Source organism: Pleurodeles waltl, chromosome 7 (genome assembly GCF_031143425.1).
Source record: "Pleurodeles waltl isolate 20211129_DDA chromosome 7, aPleWal1.hap1.20221129, whole genome shotgun sequence".
In the NCBI taxonomy this organism is placed as follows: Eukaryota; Metazoa; Chordata; class Amphibia; order Caudata; family Salamandridae; genus Pleurodeles; species Pleurodeles waltl.
The window spans coordinates 642787437-642798705 of NC_090446.1; the positions used below are offsets into that span (position 1 = coordinate 642787437).

An 11269-nucleotide genomic window follows, 5' to 3' on the forward strand; every position below is an offset into this window, starting at 1 on the left:
TTTTGGTCCCCTTGATCGCCTAGACGAAGAAGTCAGTCAAGAAGTCAGTGTCAGGGACAGCAAATGATTGGGGACCTCAGCGTTCGGTTTACTTTCAGTAGTTTTCCCTCTCTGTCTTTCCATTAGCCAGTCAGCTGTGAATATGAGACTGCTGAGAGCTAAGCAGGAGACAAGGGGTCATCCATGTGACGATATTAGTAGGCAAACGATGCCTCATGTCACTTCCAATTCATGTTATTTGTTTGTGAATTGATGTCGGTGAGTTTGGACTCCATAGGTGGGCAGTATCAGTATGTGCTCTGCTACCGTGCACTGAAAGTCTAAGGACACACACACAGTGAGGAGTGTGCAGTGCATGGGCTCAGAACCATCTGACGTATCAGTTAGAGCATTGCTGTAAGGAAAGTACAACATGGCAGACACTCTGTACTTTATTACACAGTGACAGCTGTCTCGTTGAAAGTTCTTAAAGGAAGACATTGTTAAAAGAGACGTGTCACAGTCAGGAAATATAGGAAACGGGAGTTTCAGTTACCTGCAAAGTAAATCGGGCTCTTGTCGCTGGGTGCTCTCTTTCTACCTTAGATTGCCCCCTTCAGGTGTCTATGCGTACTGTACCTTGTACAACAGGACAATAGAAGACCGTTTTCTTAGAATGGCGCACGTGCAACCTCCACACAGACTCTCAATCCAAGTCAACAGACTGAACCCATCCATCATGGAGAGTTCTTCTTTACGAAACTATTTACTAAGAAACGACTACCTTTCACTCTACATCCAACCAAAAGCCGGCACACGCCAAGTGATGCTGTGTGCAGGGGCGCAGCTTCAGTGGGAGGTGTTACACCCCTCAATTAATGTATTTTGTGATAAATAGTTCGATCATGTGTTGTAGTCGGGTATGGTGAGATGTCTGTCAGATTTCACCAGGAAGTTTTACACACAGACAAAAACGCGCGCACACTCTCTCTGTGTTTGGGAAAAACTTTAAAAAATGTTGGCTATTTGACAAAATAATGTGTTTTCTTTCACTTAGTACCTCTACTAATCCGCATTCCTCTTCCTTTCCACTGACCCATAAGTCCTTCTGGTGCACACCGCTTGTCATATAATGTATTTTAACATTATATGCCAGTGTGGTTGTAAGGAAATCTGAAGTTTCATCCACCCCCAATCTTACGGATCAAGCTACGACCCTGGCAGTGTGACCAAGCGGCCCAATGAAAGGAACTCAATCACTCCTCCTCCTGCAACCTGAATTCAGGGCCTGCATGTAGGCTATGAGAGTGCCGGAGCCGAGGAGGTCATCGGAGGCACTCTGCCATCTCTTTCGTGAGCTTAAAGGTGGTGATGCTTTGATCCAGCCCCAGAAATGTTTGAAGGAGAACACAGCTGTAGACAAAAGCTAGAGACACGGACTTTCTAATTACTTACGTGCATGATACAATAGGGGGCTGACTTTAAAATGCGTACCACGGCTGATCTTTGGAGTAAAAGACAGCCACAATTACCGTGGACCATTCACTCCCCTGGGCCCCGGTTCCCAGCACCTGCTGCACTTTGGATAAGGGAGTCTCACAGCTGCCACTTGTGTTACATACCAACTGTCAGAAAGATGATGAGGGTAAGGCAATAAGAGCTCGTCGTGAACTAAGAGTTCTATGTTTTTTACATGTTACTACTTGAAATTAGGCCCGCTCGTCATGTGTCGTGGACCCTTCCTTCTGAAACAGAATAACCACCTCTTCCCCCTCCCCCCCATCCCCATCACCCCTCCCAGAGGCGCATGCCGCAGTGACAGGCAGGCGCTGTAAGGCTATGAATAGCTCGCGCTGGGAGATAAGCTACAACGGACCTGTTCTTAACAGAGGGGCCTCTCCCTGTGCTCCCAGCTGCGTCACAGGCACTGCCTGCACCCCCGGGTGCCCGTGCACTGACACGCGCTGAACAATGCCTTCAGTGCTGCCCAAAGACTGCGTCCCAAAGTCAGGTTTCCAATTACCTTTTTCAAAGACTTTGGGTTCTGGGCTGGCGATCTGCTTCAAATTTATCGACCTGTCACGCGCACTAATGAGTGTCTATTTACAGTTACGGTTTCCAGAGTAGACCCCTGGGTTGCAGTTGGTGTCATCCGTCTAACAAGACACCCACAGCACGAAAGTGACAGAAGGAGCCGCTGCGACATGATGGATGGTGAGCTCTCAAATGTCTTACCATGATTGGCTGCATTGGAAACAAGAATGAGGAGGCAGAGATGGAATTTTGAATTTAATTGGTTAATTGTGAATCCTTGTGCTTTTTTGGTACTCACACTTTATCAATAGCAGCCAGGAGAGCCAAATACAGAATCATCTACATTTACGGAAGGTAATATGGACAGATTTAGAGTTTTGCAGATTATTATGTCACAAATCAAGCTCTTGGTCTTCCCACCTCATTTGGAGATGGGTGGGGCTTAAACACTCTGTCAACAGAACCTCCGTTGGCTGTGTCAACAAACTACTTAACTCCTTTAACCTGACCGTGTAGGTTCCTTCAGTGGAAGAATAATATTAACCGCCATATTTAGGGTTGACGGTGTAATGTCTTTTCTCCTATCTGTGACCTCCAGAAAAAACTTGCCATTGAGTGACACAAAAAAAATGACCCACACGCCCTGGGAGAAAACTATCAGGGTGTGGTGGTCATTCACTTTTTTATTTTTCAAACGTGGAAGAGGAGGTGATGGGCCACATAGACCAGCAATTCCACCCCTCCACCAGCTCAAGTGCTAGACCAACCTCACAATAATGTGCATTCTGTTAAGTTGTTACTTTAACAGTACACAGACATGACAGTGTCATGCTCAAACTGCCAGTGTTCAAAAGCACCTTCTCGTCCCTGACATACAAGGGCTGTCCTCTTGAGCAGAACCCACACACAAGAGAAGTCCATTAATTTAATAAAGCCCAAGGGAGGTGGTGGTTACTGGGGCTCATTCAAGCCCATGAATGGGGGTCCACACTGCCCCCCTCTTAAATTAATATGAAGCCCCTGGGGTGTGCTGTTCCCCGGGGCTCTTTAAAGTCCTAGTATGGGTGCCCGGTGCCCCCCCCCCCTCCTTTGTTATTATATTTTTGATTATGCTCCCGGCACCGGGCCCACCCTGAGCCTTTCATTCAAAACAAGCGCAGCAGCCCGCAATTGTTTTCTTTTTTTCTTTTTTGCTGCAGATTGGTGAATCTATCACAAATTCATGGCAACATTTGTAAAACGCTGTCCCATGGGAGCTCCAGCATCAAGGCTAGGGGGGTATGGTGTTTATTCCCTGCCACCTTTTCTTTATTTTTTATGGTTTTGTTTGGAACTCAGCTAAGTCTGTGTCCCAAAATGGCTACCAACACTTCCTGGTTGAAGTGTTGGCAGCCAATCAGATCTCTGCACGGGATCAGGAGGATTTGCAAATAGACACACTCTTAGATATACAAATTTGGATTTCCTTTAAAATCTCAAAATCTACTGAATTGATCTACATCAAATAACAAAAAGCATGCTTTCTGGACCAGGAGCTACCTTTCTGACAAATTTGGTGTAATTCCATCCAGCAGTTCGAGCTGTGGCCGTGTTCAAAGTCTTGAAATACTTGAAATAACTCTAACTATAACAGATTAATTTCTATGGTTTTGTGCATGTAAAATCTTAACCTAACTATTACATCACTGTAACCTTTGGTTCTTTAGTGAATTTCTAAGTTTTTTTTAAAATTCCATTACCCTAACTATAAAATCCCTGTAATCTTTGTGTTCTTCAGTGAATTTCTAGTTTTTTAATGTTAAGTAAAATGCCTATTGCAATGCACGGGTGGGGGTGGGGAGGTTGGACACAGAGCCTGGCCTGGCATTGTGCTACCCGCCCCCTGCCATGCTTGCTACTCCTGACCCCACTCCTCCTTGCCATCTATTGTCCAAGTCCATGCACCTGCTCCATTACAGCCCTGTGTGGCTGTTGTTCTGCTACTGCCCTTTCCACCTGCCCTGAACAGTTAGCTTGCTGTCACATCCACCTCCTGCCTACCCTCTGTCAACTGAGTCCATGCACTAGCGCCCCCCTGCCCTAGATGGTCCAATGTGCTGCCACTGTCCTCCATTTAGCTTGATGTCCCTGTCCACTCCTCAGGCCCTCCATTGCCCAATTCTATGCCCCATCAGTGCTCTCCTGCTTAGCTTCTATACTTAACTTGCTACTCCAACCCGTACCCCTGGCCGAATGTCTGTGTGCTTGCCCCTGCTCCCTCCTTTTTGCCCGTCGTATTTCATGGACCTTCCCTGCCCCTCCTATCTACTCTGAGTGTTCTGTTGAGATGCCACTGCCGCTCCCAGTCGCATAGCATGGTCAGATGACTGCCACCAATCCCTGTCACATCCACCCTGTCTGTCCGAGTTCCATGCCCCTATGCCCTCCCTCCTGTCCTCCATGGTCCAATTTGCTGCCACTCCTTTCTGCCCTCCATGCTCTGTTGCGCTGCAACTGCTCCTCCTGCCTACCTGGCGTGATCTATTGTGAAGCCCCTTCCCCTGCCCTCTCAGTTATATCCAGGCTCTACCCATATCTTCTGTCCTCCATGGTGCTTTGTACATGCCCCTGCCCTGCCCTCTTGCCCACCATGGTCGTTGTGCTCCCACTAACCCTCCAACTTGCATGCTTGGCAGTCTCTGCTCCTCTGCTACAGCTTCTCCCACCTGCCCTGTGAGGTCAGCTTGCTGCCCTTGACCCCCCTCCCATCATCCCTAGTTGTCTATGTGTCTGCCATTATAGTCTCACTGTTGCCCTCCATGGCGTGTTGTGCTTTCAGTGCCCATCCAGTCTGCCCTCCATGGTCAGTTTGCTGCTCCAGGCCAGCCCCTTGCCTCCTGCCCTCTGTTTCCCATATGCAGGCCTCTATCCTCTCCCTCCTGGCTTGCCTGGTCTGTTGTCATGCCCCTTCCCCCTTCCCCCTACCCTTCATGGTCCGTTATGCGGCAACTGTCCCTTCTGTCTGTTCAGTATGGTCAGCTTGCTTTCGTTGCCTCTTTCCCCTCTGCTGTCTGTTGTCCATGTGCATGGCCCTTTCCCCTCCCTATTGCTTTCCATGATCTGTTGTGCTGCACTGCCGTCCCGCTTACCCTGCGTGCTGTACTGTGCTGCTGCAATCCCTGATGCCTGCAATGTAAGGTCAGGTTGGTGCCTCTGCCTATCTCCCTCCTGCCCCCGTTATCCGAGTCCATGTCACTACCCCATACATCCTGTTCTCAGCGATCCAATGTACCATACTTGCAAACATTTTGAACCTGCCAAGAGGAAGATTTTGTACAAAACCTGACGGATTGATTTTCCCTATTGACTTTCACTGAAAAAGAGGAGATTTTAGGCAGGTGACAGATAAAATAAAGCTCTGTTGGGCTTAAAAAATTGGGAGTCTCCTGCCTCAATCTGGTCTGTTGGCATGTATGGTTGTACTGCCACTGTCTCTTCCTTCTGCCCTCAATGGTCTGTATCTTGCCACAGCATCTCTTACCTGTCCTGCATGGTTGGTTTATGGCCTCTGCCCTTTTTCCCCTGCCCTCCATGGTCCGTTGTGCTGTCACTGCCGCTCCGGCCTGCCCAGTAAGTCCGTGTCCCTGACATCTGCCTCCCCACAGTATTCTAATGAAGGGCTAGATTACTGACATTCTATATTTATTACAAAAGTGTGTCACGTCTGGCGTCATCTTGATGTAATCAAAACTGTAATACCCAAAGCATTTCCTTCAGAAATTATCAAAGTGAGAGTGTGAACACTGAATATTTAATAATAAATATTCATGTACTTTGAACTATGAATCTGCATAGAATTTGATTAACATAGAAAACAATGTTCAGCTTGGAAAATGTGCCCACTTGAGTGGCCACCACATTCACAAAGTGCTGATATTAAATGCAAATTAATATTAATTGAAGTGCTTATGTTTAGGTTATTGGATTAATGTGTTATAATAATGTTTTTCACATTATGTATTAGCTTTATTAATTGTAGGCCTTAAGTGAGCGAGGTTTTGGGCCTAGTTTGCACAGCCTAATGTTAAGCTGCACTGTTTTAACAACTTCCTGGGAAATATAAGACCAGAGAAATAGATTTGTGTAATGTTTTCACTGAGTTGACCAAACAGTAGCAGATGTCTTTAACTTTCTCATGAGAACTGCTTGCTAGAATGTTGTGTACTAATTAATGAAACATTGTATAGTTAATGCGTGAGACAGCGATGTTCCCAGGAGCTAACAATGGATGCTCTGACTGGATTACAGATGGATACAAAAATGTTACCTGATGAGTCTGACGATGGGAACAGGAGAAGAGGAACCAATCATCAACATGTGGAAGACAGTTTAGTTATATCTTAGATTTAGAAACAAATCCTTACTGGACTAATTGTAAACATACGATTCTTTGACCAAGGTTAATGTGGGGAGTTCTTTAGGTGATTTTAACTTAGCCCAACTACACATGGAGAAGAGAGCTCATTCCTATTTCGATTTCCTCTTGAGAGGATTCTACCTTTAACGTTATTGCTTAAACTTCTGAAGCTGAATGCTGATGCCTTAGACTGCTTTCTGATGGTTCAGATAACTTAAGAGTCCCCATTTCTGAATCATCCCCTTTCATGGCCCATTGCTGATGCTGACTGAACTGATGTTCACTGAAAACGATAATCATGGCTTGCTGGTCCACATGAGGAGAGGTAATACAAAATGCTATTGTACTTATTGTAAGTTTTCTTTGTTTCTAGGTATCAACCGCTATTTTGATAGAGCCATAGTTAGATGTTTTTCCCAAATTTATGTTGACTAAATTGTTTTGCATGAAGTCCAAACATGCTATTCTAATCAGAAGGTTAGTAAGGGAAATCCTGAATTGATAATTGGTTGCTATTAATAACAATTGAATGTTATTCAGTTGCTGAACCTAGAGGTATGCTATTTCTATTGCGCAGTTATTCTTGCTATTTATTTGTAGGATGATTCTAGAATGTTTAGTAATCAATGCTCTAATTAAATTGAGATTCTTTAGAAGGTTCGGTCAACTAGTTTTGTGCTTATATGTGGTTTTTAGACTAATTTATGTAATGTTAGCATTGTTGACATAAGGAAATAAACATTCTAACTTTTACAACAGGAGTGGTTATTCATGGCCAAATGGGTCATGATGAGTGGAGATTACTGACTCCCAAGGTTAAAAATATTGTTGATTGGTGTTGTTGATGATTTGTGTTACATTTGGGATTTATGGTGGTAATTATTCTAAGCATATTGAACAGGTCCATCAAACCTCCTACTCATCCCCTTATAAATGAAAGATAAGAAACCAAATAAGGTTAGATGTGCTAACCAGAGTGTCATTTTCCCATAGAAATTATAGTCAGTGCACTAAAAAACTAAAATTAGGATATATTTTCTGAGTTCTCAAATAGCAACACATTATTTTTAAATGATTTGCTTTTTATGTACCAAAATGAATGTGTCCTTGTGTAGTGTAACTGATCCTCATGTAAAGCACTCCAGTGCCTTCTGAAGAAGTCTGCACTATAGAAACTGAAACAAACAAAAACAATTAAGTGTTTTGCACACTTTTGTCATTGAGCTATCCATGGGCTACATTTGGGAAATATGTGTGGTACATTTGGCCTCTTTTTTCTCTGGTGGCCATCCTGGGAGACTTATTTGTTATGAAGCTCCCTAATTCCCTAATTTACTACAGTATCCTCAGTAGAAAATGCTTTCAGTTTTCCACTTCGATTTCATCAAGTTGGTGTTCAGATGTGCCACATTTTTTACTTAAATCATGAATGTTAGCACTCTAGTTGCTCTTTAGAAGACTGTAAGCTGCTGATCACCAGAAGGTTAACTGGCAGGGTGTTGCTGGTGTTCAAAGTGCATGTTTCATTCTGCCTGTCAGAATGTTTTAATGAAATCGAAGAGAAAGATATTTGAGAACTCACATAAAACATGTCCTAATTTTTCTTTCTACATCACTAACCACGATTTCTATGACAAAAAGAACCCCCTCGTTTGTTTTCCTTGCTAAATTAAATATTTTAAGTTTTACCAGTTTTGTTCAATTAAGATGGCTTTTGTCATAAGTAAGACTGTTAGTGCTCTAGTTGTTATTTAGAACACTCTGTGAGAAAGCAGTAGAACACAAGGGAATCAACTGACAGGCTGCCCCTGTTGGAATCCCATGTTTTACTGAGAATGTCAGACTTCATTCTGATTGAGAAAGACAGTGTGAATTTACAGATAATATGCTCTAATTTTAGCTTCTAGAACACCTTCCATCACTTCTATGGGAAAATCATGAGAAAAATGGTTTCTTTCAATCATGATTCTTGAAATCCAAGTAGAAGGCTTTTTTCACAGGGTAAAATCGCCATTGAATATGTGGAAGCTCAATCAGTTACTAATGATTTTCATTTATTATGGGTTAAGAAATTGCGTTGTATTAGGATAACATAGAAAATAATGTGCAAATAGGAAAATGTGCCCACCTGAGTCGCTGTCATTAAATACGTAATACTTTGAGTAAATGCATATTATTATTAGTTGAAGTGCACAAATGTAGAAAAAATCGTAGTAGTATGTCACATTAATGATTTCATGCTATGTATTTCTTTTATTAACTTAAGTCCTTAAAGTTTGCAAGTTTTGCACCTAGTTTGCACAACCTTATGTCAGGTTCCAATGTTTAATAAAATAGTGGGAATGTCTGACCAGAGAATTAATGATTTCATTGTTCACACCGTGCTGACCAAACGATTTGAAGATATCTTTAGCTTTCTCATGAGAACTGCTTGCTAGAATGTCTTGCATTAAAAATTTTTACTTTGTAAAGTTTGAGGCGTGAGACAGCGATGTTCCCAGGAACCAACAATGGATGCACTGATTGGAGCGTGAATTCCAACAAAATAGTTACCTGACGAGTCTGACGATGGGAACAGGAGAAGAGGAGCCAATCATCGATGTGTGGAAAACAGTTTAGTTATATTTTAGCTCTGAGTTCTACTTTCTATTGGATTAACTGTAAACGTACGATTTTCTGACCAATGACAATGTGGGAAGATTCTTTAGGAAATTCTAACTTAGCCCGACTGCACAGAGAGGGAGCTCTTTCCTATTTTGATTTTTGCCGTAGTGGTTCTGTTAGAAGAGCTGAACAAGTTAATGACGACTTTATTTCCAACGTTGACTGTATTGCTTACATTGCTAATGCTGGATGCTGATCCCTTAGAGATTGCTTCTTAATGGTTCAGATAGCTTAGAGTCCCCGTGTCTGAGCCATTACCTTTCATTGTCCCGCTGCTGAAACTGACCAGACATATGTCCAACTGACATAAAGAAATCACAGTTTGCTGATCCATTTGAGGGGAGGTATAACAAAATGGTTTTGTACTTGGAGATTTGTTCTTTGTTTCTAGGTGCCAACCGCTATTTGACAGAGCGATAGTTTAGATGTTTTCCCAAATTATCTTTTGACTAAAATTGTTTTGCATGAAGTCCAAACATGCTATTCTAATCAGAAGGTTATTTAGGGAGCCCTGAAAATGTTAACACTTTGCAATTAACAAAGAGTTGATGTTGTTCATCAGTGGAATTTAGATGTATGCCATTTCTATTGTGCAGTTATTCTTGCAATTAATTTATGCTCTGACTCTTGAATGCTTAGTTGTCAATGCTTTAGTTAAATTGAGATTCTTTAGAAGATTTGGTCAGCCGGTGTTATTCATGTATGTTTATCATTTGCTATTGAGACTAATTTACTTGACATTAGCATTGTTAATATAGGGAAATAAACTTTCTAACTTTACTAAAAGGTGTGGTTATTCATGCCCAAATGGGTCATGGTACATAAAGATTATTGACTCCAGATGAAATGTTTGTTTATTGATCATGTGACAAGGATTGTTGTTTAAGGTTGAAGCTCATAGTGGAATCACTCCAAGCGTAGTCAAGAGGTCCATCGAACTTCTAATGCATGCCCTTATAAATAAAACTACAAAAGACCAAGGCCCTCATAACAACCCTGGCGGTAAATGCCACCTACCGCCGTGCTGACGGTGGCCAACTTACCGTGACCACAGCGGTATTCCGCTACGGGTATTATGACCCACACTGAGAAATCCTCCACAATACAGACACCCACAAAAGTCCACCACACCGAAGGTCAGTGATAAACTGGTGATAGCAAAACCCACACCGTTCCGCCAACAGGAATACGCCCATAGTATCACAACCTATGAATCATGGCAGCGGTCTTTCAAACGCGGTAAACCATTGGCGGTACACACCACCGCGCTCAAAATACACACACATTTACAAAACACCACCACATTGGACAATTCAAACTACACACACCTGACACACATAAACACACCACACCCACACACTGACACCATTATAAAACACCCACCCACATTACCCATAACCCTTTACAGTGAAAAAAACAATAGCACACAGAGAGACACAAGGCAGGAGCATCCACTGAATCAGAGGCACAGAACACCATCACCCATACACCATCCACGCACATCACAGCATACGCCACAACACATCACCCCACACATCCTCACACATTTCACGCACACCACATCCATGGCACCCCAAAGACACCCCAGGTTGCAGAGGAGGAGCTAAGGGTCATGGTGGAGGAAATCATCCGGGTAGAGCCACAGCTTTTCGCATCACAGGTGCAGCAGACGTCCATTGATAGGAAGATGGAGCTATGGCGGAGAATAGTGGACAGAGTCAACACTGTGGGACAGCACCACAGAGCAAGGAATGACATCAGGAAGAGGTGGAGGGACCTACGGGGGAAGGTACATTCCGTGGTTGCAAGACACCAGGTAGCCATACAGAGGACTGGCAGTGGACCCCCACCTCTTCCCCCAGAACTAACAACATGGGAGGAGCAAGTCTTGGTGATAGTGCATCCCGAGGGCTGTGCAGGAGTAGCAGGAGGACTGGACTCTGGTAAGTCATATCTTTACTATTATATCCCCCACCCTACCTGCATACCACCACATACCCCCACCCTTACCCTCACTCCCATCACTCCATCACCTCACATATACCCCACCATCACAACCCACCCATCCCAATACCAAGCCCTGCATGCAACACCAATGCATGGACCTCCATCATAGACCTGCATGGACACCCATCCCCACAGCATGCCCAGTAAATCACCACTCACACAAGGCCAAGCTGACAGGGAAATCAGAAT

At 43.6% G+C, this 11269-nt stretch overlaps 1 long non-coding RNA gene across 1 annotated transcript; it reads left to right on the plus strand.

Moving 5' to 3' along the window:
- Window positions 1–1882: 1882 nt before the first annotated feature.
- On the plus strand, window positions 1883–9826 carry LOC138247294 (uncharacterized). The gene is made up of 3 exons (XR_011194416.1): window positions 1883–1985; window positions 2089–2193; window positions 6301–9826. It is a non-coding gene; the product is annotated as an uncharacterized lncRNA (long non-coding RNA).
- The last annotated feature ends 1443 nt before the right edge of the window (window positions 9827–11269 follow it).